Consider the following 12,088-nt stretch of genomic DNA (forward strand, 5'->3'; position numbering starts at 1 on the left):
TTAAAGGAGCAGAATGGCCATGGGAGAAGAATTATAGAATCTCAGAACTTAGCGGTCATCGGTGATCATCAAGTCCAGCCCTCTAGCCGAGGCCTCAGCATTCTTATCTGATGATTATACCGCTCAAGCTAGAACAAATGAGTGACAGGTCTGCCACATTCATCTCTGGAAAACAGAACGTTAGAAAGTCTTTCTTTCATCTGGAAAAAAAATTGGTTCAGTCTACAGCCATGCCACCCTGAATGTGCCTGATCTCGTCTGATCTCGGAAGCTAAGCAGGGTTAGGCCTGGTTAGTACTTGGATGGGAGACCACTTTGGAATACCAGGAGCTGTAGGCGTTAAATAAACAAACAAATAAATCAATCAATAAATTGGTTCAGATATTTGTAAACAGTTATCTCTTTATCTAACTCAAGCTTTCTAGCTCTTTGGCTTTGTAACCCAGTTTCTTTCGACCATTCTTACAGCTATGGTATCATAAACCTCAGAATGCATTTATCGGTAATCCATTTTAAAGGATGCAGTGGTTGAATAATGTCCCACAAAAATTCATGTCCACCGGAACCTCAGAAAGTGACCTTACTTAAAAATAGGCTCTTTGCAGATGTAAGTAGTTAAGGATCCAGATAAGATTATACCAGTTTAGGGTGGGCCCTAAATCCAGTGACTGGTGCCCTTGAGAGGAGAGGATACAGAGACACACACACAGGGAATGGCAATGGGAGGGTGGACAGAGAGATTGGCGTTGTGTTGCCATGGCCAGGGAGCTCCAGAAGTTAGGAGAGAACATAGGACTGTTTCTTCAGAAGGAGCCTCCAGAAGGAGCCAGCCCTGCTGACACCTTGATTTCAACTTCCAGCCTCAGAACTATGAGACAATAAATTTCTATTGTTTTAGGCCACCAAGTTTGTGGTCATTTGTTATGGCAACCCTAGGAAACAAATACAAAGAGAAACCTAAAATTGAACACAGTATTGCAGTTCGGTTTTATCATTGCAGAAGAGAGTAGAACTGCTTTTTCTCCGTCCTCTGGACACCTGCCAGAGTCATATAAGTTATTTTGGTAACCCTAATCAGTGACTCATACTGAGCTTACTGTTGGTTAAATCTTCTAAGTCTTTTTCACAGTCTTCCCTAAGCCGTGTGATTTTACTGGATTCAGCCTGTTCATTCAGCCTTTCAAGGTATTTTTCAAGTCCTGATTTGTCATTCACAGTCTTTTCTCTTTCTGGCAGCTTTGTGTCACCAGTGAATATGACTAGCTTACAGTCTGTATCTTCATCTAAGTCAGTGGTTCTTAATCTTCTGGGGTTATAGTTCTCCTTTAAGACTTTAATGAAAGTCTGTGGACCTTCTCCTGAAAAATACATATTTATGTAGATATATCACAAAATTTTCAATAAGGGAAGGTTCAGATACTGCTTGAAACCTCAAGTAGTCCACAGACCCAGAGTTCAGAATCCCTCCTGAAGCACTTGATAATAGATGAACAGACCCTTGTAGTGTGTCACTAAAATCTAAGACAGTTGACATTCCATTAATTGACACTTTGGCGGGGGTGGTGGGGGCTCATTTCACGTAGTTTTCTGATTCACTTTATTGACTTTGCATTTAGTGCATATTTCTTTGTCTTTTATCATAAAAGACATATTCAAATGATTTGATGGGAAAAAAAGCAAAAATATTTTATCTACTCTGTTCCTGATTTGCTAGTTCAAGAGCTCTGGAAGGAAGGCAAAGAAGCCAATCTTTATTGGCCACAGTATGTTTCCTACTGCCACTGTAACCACTTACCACAAACTAAGAGGCTTAAAACAACACAAGTTTATCATCTTACAGTTCTGGAATTGAGAAATCCGAAACAGGTCTCACAGGGCTAAAGTCAAGATGTTGGCAAGACCTCATTCCTTCTGGAGGTTCCCAGGGAGAATCCATTTTCTTGGTTCTTCCAGCTTCTAGAGGCCACCAGCATTCCTTGGCTCGCAGCCCTTCCTCTGTCTTCAAAACCAGCATCGAAGCATCTTTGGAGTTTTCTCTGACTCTGACCTTCTGCCTCTTTCTTCCACGGATAAGAGACCCTGTGATTACATTCAGAGACCATTGTCAGTAAGGCAGCTTCTCATTTGCATGTTGTCACCAGATTATAATTCATCTTGATCAGAAATCCTACACTCATGTGGGACAGCTGCTTCAAATATTCATTCAGCAAATAATTATTAAGCACCTGTTGTGTGGCAGGCAGGACAGGAAGTTCCTGCGCTGTCCAGTAGTGGAAACGGTGAGTCAGCATTAGTGTATTGTCTAGTGGTGGAAACACATTAAACAGATAATAACACACATAATTATTTAATAATGATTCTTGGGGTATCAGGGTGCTAAGAGAGCATAAATGAGAACTAACCCAGTCTAGGATGGTCAGGGAAGGCTCCTCTGGAGAAACAATGTTTAAACTGAGACTAACGCATGAGCAGATGTTAGGCTAATAGGGGCGCAGAAAGGAAGACTTTCCGGGCCAAGGAAACCTCTATGAAGACTAAGGTACAAAATGCCCTTGGTATGTTTGAGGAACTGAAAGGAGTTGAGTATAAGGGGACAGTGGTGTACAGTAGAGGGGACAGCGGTGTACAGTAGAGGTGAACAGGTGAGTCAGTACTCTCTAGGCTGTGTTAGGATTTTGAACTTTATCCCAAGAGAGGAACAGAAAACTGTCAAAGGATTTGTTTTTAAATTTTTAATTATGGTTAAATACATATAACATAAATTTTATCATTTAAGCCATTTTTAAGTATACAGCTCAGTAGTGTTAGTACACTCACATTGCTGTACAAACTCATCTCCAGAACTCTTTTCTTTTGCAAAACCGAAACTCCATGCCCGTTAAACAGCTCCCCATTTCCCTCTCCCTCCAGCCTCCAGCAACCACTCTTCTCCTATCTATCTCTGTGAACTTGATTATTCTAGGAACCTCATGTGAGTGGAATCACACAATATTGGTCTTTTTGTGTCTGGTTTATTTCACTGAGCATAATGTCCTCAAGGTTCATCCATGTTGTAGCCTGTGTGAGAATACTGTTGAAAGGTTTTAACCTGGGGAGTGAGGTAACCGAATTTTTAAAAATTAACAAACATTTTACTAGCTATAACATATGGAGAAAAATATACAATCTTGAGTATACAGTTTGATTAATGACCACAGTGAACACATTGCCATAACCCCAGCCCTGGTCAGGAACTACAGCATTACCAGCCCCAGAGTCCCCAGAAGTCCCCTTTAGTCAATCTTCTTTCTCTCCCCAAAGTAAATACTATCCTGACTTTGAACACTACAGGTTATGCCTGTTTTTTAACTTTATGTACATAGAATCCTGGTGCACATTCTTCTGTATTCTTGTGACTCATTTCTTTTGCTCACATCATGTTAGTGAGATAAATTCATGTCATTACATGTAGCAGTTTTGTGAGTGATCCAGTGCATGAATACATCATAGTTTTATCCACTGTTGAGAATCCACTGCCTGCTTCTTGGCCATAGAAGTAATGCTTTCAGAAGCATTATGTACGAGTCTTGTGTTACACATATATAACATTTATTGGGTGTGTGCTTAGGAGTAGATTTGTTCTCTCCCTCTCAGTTTTCTTCCAAGCCCAATATGTCCAACTCAGTTCATCATCTTTCCTCCAAAAATCTGTTCCGCCTGCAGTGTTTGCTGTTTCAGTCAGCAGCACCATCTCTACCCAATGTGTTATACGAGAAACTGAGACAGCCTCTTCTTTAGATCCTTGCCCCCCACATCTGATTACCAAGTCCTGCTGATCCAAATGCCTAAATATCTCTAAAATGTGTCTGGTCTCTCTCCATCTGTTGTAACTTCTAATCTCTTATGTGGACTGTGGTCTCCTGACAGGCTTCCCTGTGTCCACTGTTGCCCCTCTATCCCATTCCCTGTAGAACTGGGACACAAACTTTGTGTTAGTGCATGTACTTGTATGCATTATTCTTATAAATGTTATATCACACTACTGGTTTTCTTTGACCGTATCTTAAGGCCCAACACTTAGGTTAATAGTTAATAACAGCTGTAATCAATCTGTATTTCTAATAGTCTTCATGTTACCATCTAATTTTTTGGTTTTCATTCCCAAATCTGATTAGTTGAGAGGTTTTGTTTTTGTTTTTTAAACCTTTAGGGTAGCTGAAAAGAGCTTGTACAGGAGTAGAAATGTCAGCTCTGCCAGTTTATTTTTGCTTTACATTGCAGGGAATTTTTTTAAAGCATTTGTCCATTTAATGAAGAGCAGCTCAGTTAAAAGTAGATGGTCTCATCTGTAAATCCATGTAAACAAACAGGTGAGGGAGTCACTGCCATTCCCTTTATATTTGTGGGGTTTCATTCTGTTCAGGACACCTCAAATACAACGTGAGACACACAACCATCTGACAGTGGATTGAGGAAAGCAGCCAGTGTTGATCCTTAATTAAACGTCAGTAAACTTAATTTCTATTACTTATAAGAGTGATTTTTTTAAAAATTTAAATAAATTTAGAAAGATCGTTAGGTATAAGATCAATACACATGCCAGAAAAAGTCAACTGTACTTCTATAGACGAGGAACAATTAGAAAATAACAACAAAAAATTTTTAAATACCATTTAAAATGGCATTGGCACTGAAAAATGCAAAACATCGTTGTAAGAAATTAAAGTATATATAAATAATAAAAGGACATCCCATGTTCATGGATCCAAAAACAATAGTGTTAAGATGGCAGTTTCCCACATTGTCCTACAGGTTCAGCGTAATCCTAAGAAAATACCAGCTGGCTTTTTGCAGAAGTTGACAAGCTGATCCTAAAATTCATGTGGACCAAGAATAAAAACAATCTGGAAAGAAAAGAACAAAATTAGAGGGCTCACATTTCCTGATTTCAAAACTTACTCCAAGACAGTATGGTACTGACATAGACATATAGATCAGCGGATTAGAACTGAAGTCTAGAAGTAAACCCTTATATTTATGGTCAATTGATTTTGACAAAGATGCCAAGAAAATTCAGTAGGGCAAGCAATAGTCTTTTCAAAGGGTGCAGGTTCCACTAGATAGCCAAGAAGACTGCGAGAGAGATGAGGAAGCCAAAGAAATGTGTATTGTCACAAAAGTTTAGAGGTTAGCTGCTTCTGGCACTGCTGAGGAGGATGGTATGGTAAGAGCTGGGAAGTATTCTTTGCATTTAGTGATCTAAAGCAAAATGACTAGAAATTTGGAAGAAAGCAGCTATGTCATTTTTAAGTTTGCAAATCACAGAGCCAAGAAAGCTGCTTAATTACAAATTATCTTAATGGGATGAAAGATTACTCGAAGAAACCAGCATGAATGTACAAGATATAAACAGCAGTTTTACTGAGATGAAATGAGAGCCTGTAACAGAGAAACCCATCCTAAGAATGTATTTGCTTTCTTACAGCCTCTCCCCCCATTTTCAGTGTCCTTTTAGCCTTGTTCTGATCATCTCAGTTCCCAGGTTATTCTTCTTGAAAGCAAAAGCAAAACAGGTTTTGAGAAATGTTCTCATGCATTGTCTTGTTGGCCCTGAGCAGTTGATGTATTTCTTTCCTATTCTCTCTCTGAAATAAACTTTAAAAAAAAAAAAGAAGAAGAACCTTTTGGAACTGGAGTGAGAGAAGCCCCTTTGCTTGTTCCTGTCATTATTGTCAATTTTCATCTCTTTCTAGGCTTTCTAATTTGGGGGGGGGCGGGCAGAATGCATATGTCTGTGCTATCATCCTGCATTTACTTCTACAGCTTTTGGATAAGTTTTCCTTAAAGTTTAATTTACCTCATGCATTCATGCCAATTTCTTCATTTTGTTTCACATTAAGATGATTTGTAATTACTCAGCTCTCTTTGCCCTGGGATTTGCAAATTAAAACAATAGGTCGCTTTCTACCATGTTACTGGTCACTTCATATTCCGAGTCTGTGTTAGGTTCTGGGTAGCACTGTGCCCTGGTTACCCCAGCCGTTATCTAGTGTGAGATGAAATGAATGGTAAATCAGATGAACTTATTAGACCTATTGCTTGTAATGAATGAGATGTTTGCAGGTCTATAGATAGTTGAAATCCCTACCTGTGCTCTATCTTGTCTGCGGGTTTTGTGATCTGTTAAGAAGTTCTATATTTATTCCATTTGGTCAGTTGACCTTGGTGTATTGCCTCCATCAGTTTTATCTCTCAGATATGTTCTTCAGTTCTTCTGTTTACTTGGATTTCCTTGCAGGATATACATTACATTGATATAAAATATCTGCTTCTCCTTTTTCCCTTCTGCATAGTAGTTTCTTTGGTGAAATATACTTTTCCATCATTGAGACCCACTTCAGCAGGCCTAATTATTATTTTGTGTATTTAAATATTATTAAACTTTTTTTTTTACTATATTTATTGGTTTATGGACATCTCAGATTACGAAAACTTTAAACCCCCTGTCCTAATTTGTTTTCTCATGTGAGTTGTCTCTCAGTGTTATTATTTTTTCTAATTTTCCTTCATAAGGACTGGTTTCATGATTTTACTTTCATGTTCTACCTCTCTCCTCAGTAGTTTAGCTTGATCTCTAGACAAATACCTTTCCCACGTTTGTGTGAGCTACAGTGTTAGCTTTTCTTTCTCTTTTTGTGATGAAGATGAGTCATTTCTTTGAACTCACATATCTTTAATTCAAAGGATAACAGCAGTATCACACAATTAGCTGGCACCTGTGAAATGTAAGGAATTCTGGGAAACTGAATAGAAATTTATATAAAACAAGGACCCTAAAATAAAAAAAAAAATGTTTTTCCTATTGTTCTATGTGTTCTTTATATATTTTGCATATTAAGCCCTTACCAAATATATGAATTGGAGATTTTCTCCCATTCATTAGGTTGCCTTTTCATTTTGTTGATTGTATCCTTTGCTGGGCAGAAACTTTCTAGTTTGATGTAGTCCCACTCGTATATTTTTGCTTTTGTTGCCAAATCCAAAAATTATTGCCAAGTTTGATGTCAAGGAGTTTACTGCCTATGTATTCTTCTGTTTTTATGGTTTCAGGTCTTACATTCAAATCTTTAGTCTAATTTTGAGTTGATTTTTGTGTGTGGTATAAGATAGTGGTCCAGTTTTATTCTTCTACATGTGGCTGTCCAGTTTTCCCAGAACCATTTATTGAAGAAACTATCCTCCTCCTATTATATATTCTTGGCTTCTTTGTCATAAGTTAATTGACTATATATGTGTGGGTGTATTTCTGGCTTCTCTATTCTGTTCCATTGATCTCTGTGTGTATCTCTTTTTATGCCCGTACCATACTGCTTAATGTAATATAGTTTGAAATCAGGAAGCATGATGCCTATAGCTTTGTTCTTCTTTTTTAACATTGCTTTGGCTATTCAGGGTATTTTGTGGTTCCATACGAATTTTAGCATTATTTGTTCTATTTCTGTGAAATATGCTGTTGGAATTTTTATAGGGATTGCACTGAATCTATAAATTGCTTTGGGTAGTAATGACCTTTTAAATATTAATTCTTCCAATCCATGAGCACAGAATATCTTTCCACTTATTTGTATCTTCAGTTTCTTTCATCAATTTCTTATAGTTTTCAGTGTACAGGTCTTTCACCTCCTCAGATTCCTAGATATGTTATTCTTTTTTATGTAATTATAAATAAGATTGTCTTCTTCATTTCTCTTTCAGATAATATTTTAGTGTATGGAAAAGCAACAGATGTCTATACTCTGAATTTTTATCCTATGACTTTACTGAATTAATTTATTCTAACAGTTCTTTGGTGGAGTCTTTAGGTTTTTCTATATATGAGTGATGAAAGTGAACATCCTTGTCTTGTTTCTGATCTTAGAGGAAAAGCTTTCAGTTTCTCATATATAGCCTTTATTATGTTGAGGTATTCTCTCTACACACTTTGTTGAGAGTGTTTATAAGTGGATGTTGAATCTTGTCAAGTACTTTTTCTGCATCTATCTGTTGATATGATCATATGATTTTTATCTTTCATTTTGTTAATGTAATGTGTCAGGTTGATTTGCAGATGTTGAACCATCCTTGCATCCCTGGAATGAATCTCATTTGGTAATGGTGTAGAATCCTTGTAATGTATTGTTGAATCTGTCATTCTTTATTTGATATTATGTTCCAGATAACTCAATCTTAGTCAACACTGTCATCGTGTTACAGTCATTAGTACTAGAAGTACTAATTCTGGAAGAAAGAAATGATAAATAAAACAAAATAGGAGTATTCTCACATCTTTTACTTTTTTGCCCAAGAATTTAAAATGCCTTTCGATGTTGCAAACTTTTAGTTATAAGATGAATAAGTTCTGGGGATCTTTTGTACAGCATAGTAACTATAGTTAATAATACTGTATTGGATACTTGAAATTTGCTAAGAGAGTAGACCTTAAGTGTTCTTACCTTAAAAAAAAAAAGTAACTATATTAGGTGATGAATATATTAGCTTGATTGTGGTAATCATTTCAAAGCATATAGATATGTCAAATCATTATGGACACTTTAATATTTGTTAACTATACCTCAAGGTAGAGGAAAAGTAATGCCTTCAGATACTCCTCTGGGTCCTTGATAGTGTTTTTACTTCTTTCTGTGCATCAGCAATGTTGAGTTATAGTCAGTGGCTTTGCTCTACCTCAGTGAGCTCTTGGTGGCAGCCAAGAAAACAGAATACTATTGACTAAGCTTGTTCTGTTCCTAGCCACTTCCTTGTTTTTCAACAGAGATTTCAGTCTTATGTGTTTAGATAAATCACTGTGCTGTCACTCAGGAATTCCACATGAGAAGATCATATATGAGAGAAGAAGATAATGAGTTTGAGATACACGCTATTTATGGAGAAATACCTAGCAAGCAGTTGAAAATTAAAGACTAAAGCTCAACAGAGAGATTTAGATTTAGACAGTATCTACATCTAGGTGATAGTCAAAACCATGGGAATGGATGAGATTACCCACTGAGAAAAGACAGCCTGAGGCAGAGCTTTGGTGAACACCTCCAAGAGGCCAGTAGTGGAAAAGTGACAAAGAATAGTTCGAAAAGTGGAAAACTGTGATGGGTAGGACCCAGCAGAAAAGAGAGCCTCAGAAAGTTGTACTTGATTCTTAATGCTTTTGTGGAGTGAGGAGTGATGTGGGTTAAATAATTCATACTTATGTTGTACTGTGATACCATGTAGGACCTACCTGTGATTTTTAGTTATTTTGATTTATAGCATCCCTCTTGCATGAAGTATGTTTTATCAATTGTAACAAATTATTTTTGAACATGACTTTTCAAGTACAGTGATTTGTATTAGCCATCATTTAAAATCACTCTTAAAATGCTTTTTATTATGTCATGGAGAACATCCAACAGATGTATTTAAGTTCTAAGGATGTGAAAAATAATCAAAATCCATTTGAGATATACAGTAACTAAGTATAGAAGACAAATGATAATGGATGTCTGTTGACAAACTTGCTGACAGTTCAGCTATGTATGACCCTTCTTGCAATGTTGATTGATATATCCAGCACTCTAGGTGTGCAGAAGATATTTTATTGTTGCCTTCTTCTAAAAAAAGTCTGTATGAAAAGATAAAATTTATTGTAAAAATGTTTCTTTAGAGTATAACCAAAGAAATAAAAAATTGCCAGTTAGAAAAATTTTAAAACATTTATTTTGCTTTTTAAAAATAATAGCTTCAAAAGTAAAAAATAGATACACAGTAACATTTGCGAGCCTACACAATTAAACTGTTTTGTTCAGCCTTTTCTCAACATAAGAAGCAGAAGACAATGGAATGATATCTTGAAAGTGCTGGGAGAAAAATAACAGTCCAGAATATTTTACCTGATTAAGCTGTCATTCAAGGAAGAGGGCAAACGAAAGATGTTTTCAGATGTAGAAAGACAAGTTTACCCTAAAAAGTGTTTGCCACCTTAGATCCTGAAAGAACTTCTAAAGCAGGGGTCTCCAACCTCTGAGCCACAGTGTTAGGAACCGGACTGCACAGCAGGAGGTGAGCAGCGGGCAAGCAAGCGAAGCTTCATTTGTATTTTCAGTACCCCACACCCCCCGCCCAGCACTAGCATCACCGCCTCAGCTCCACCTTAGATCATCAGGCATTAGATTCTCATAGGAGCACCGGGGTCTGGTGCCAAAAAAGTTGGGGACCGCTGCTCTAAAGGATGTAGAATAAGGAAGGAAATGAAACACAGAAGGAAAAGTGAGATGTGAGCAGGACTGTAATGGTTAATTTTATGTGTCACCTTGACTGGGCCACAGCACGCCCAGATATTTGCTCAAACATTCCGGATATTTCTGTAAGGGTATTTTTGATGAGATTAACATTAAAATTGTTAGACTGAATAAAGCAGTTTCAAGCAGATTACCCTCCCAAATATGGGTGAGTCTCATCCAATCAGTTGAATGCCTAAGTAAAACAAAAAGTCTGATTCTCCTCCACATAAACAAATTCCTCCTGCTTGACTGTCTTCAAACTGGAACATTGGCTTTTCCCTGATTTCAGACTCGAACTGAAACATCAGCTCTTCTTGGTCTCAAGTAAGCCAGCCTTTGGGCTGGAACTGCACTGTCAACTCTCCATCTTGCTGAATTACCCTGCAGATCATGGGATGGTCAGCCTCCATACCGTGTGAGCCAAGTCCTTATAATAAATCTCTTTATGTGAGCACATGTGTGCACTCACGCACACACACCATGTTGGTCTGTTTCTCTGGAGAACCCTGATTAATATAAGGACTGACAAGCATCTGTAAATAAAGTTTAACAAGCATTGGCTGTAGGAAGCTTTAAATATTAGTGAGGGGATAGTTAAAGCAAGGTAGAACTGAACACTGGCAATTACACGTAAGATGGAAAAGGGTGGTTGGAGTTGCATCTGTAGTGGATTGAATGGTGGCATACCAGAAGATGTGTCCATGTGCTAATTCTCAGAACCTATGAATGTGAAAACCTTACTTAGAAAAAGGGTCTTATAGATTTAATTAAATTAATAAATCCTGAGGTGAGATCATCCTAGATTACCCAGGTAGACCCTAAATCCAATAATAAGTGTCTTTGTAAAAGACGCAAGTGAAGACAAACAGAGGAGAAGGCCATGTGAAGACAGGGGCAGAGGTTGGAGTGATGCAGCCACAAGTCAAGGTCACCTGGAGCCACCAGAAGCTGGAAGAGACAAAGATTCACTACTAGGGCCTTTGAAGGGAGCCTGGCCCTGGCAGCACCTGGCTTTCAGACTTCCATCCTTCAGAACTGAGACAAAATGTTTCTATTGTGTAAGCCCCCAGATTTGTAGAATTTTGTTACAACAGCCTTATGAAACCAATACATATTTTAAGAGCCCTGTGGTACTTGGGAAGAGAATAGAGATATTGGTTAAACATAAACTTATCAGGTGTTCAGGTTAACATTTTAAGGGTAACCACTAAAAATAGAACTTGATTATATAGATGGAAGAAAAGGGGAAAATAAAAATGTGATCAGTGCATTCAGAAGCAGAGAAGGGGGACAATATAAAGAAGCTTAGGAATAGGAGGGTAAATGAGAGCAAAGTAATAGAAATGGATCCAAGTGCATCATATAAATAATACAAATTGACTAAAGTTTACCTAGCCATTGAGACTCCTTTTGCAGTCTAGTGAAAAAGAAACCTGTGGGCTACTTCTCAGAATAGTGATAAGTACAAAAGTAAAGGAGATTAAAGGAAACCAAGTATACTGAAACACAGTATCAATGTATTTAAAATATTCGTGACATAGTATATATGCTTCTTTATTAACACATGAAGTAACTAGCTCTAGTCATGGGTCTAATAACTTTAATTGCCAGTATTTTGCAATATCTGCAGGAATTTAATTGCTGTTGGTTATGGAGTTGTAGATATTTTATTGTTTGTATTCATAGATGAAGAAAATGCTAGATTTCAGTTAGAGCTTAGTGAAAATAAAGATGATTTCCCTTCATCCAGATTCCACTGGCCTCATGGATCCCACCCAGTGGGCACTTTCGGGAAC

At 37.4% G+C, this 12,088-nt stretch overlaps 1 non-coding gene across 1 annotated transcript; it reads left to right on the forward strand.

The window, feature by feature from the left end:
• Positions 1 to 220: 220 nt before the first annotated feature.
• LOC112472059 lies at positions 221 to 339 on the forward strand. The gene has a single exon (XR_003043501.1). It is a non-coding gene; the product is annotated as a 5S ribosomal RNA (ribosomal RNA).
• The last annotated feature ends 11,749 nt before the right edge of the window (positions 340 to 12,088 follow it).

The sequence above is a fragment of the Pteropus alecto genome, unplaced genomic scaffold, assembly GCF_000325575.1.
Source record: "Pteropus alecto unplaced genomic scaffold, ASM32557v1 scaffold78, whole genome shotgun sequence".
NCBI classification, from domain to species: Eukaryota; Metazoa; Chordata; class Mammalia; order Chiroptera; family Pteropodidae; genus Pteropus; species Pteropus alecto.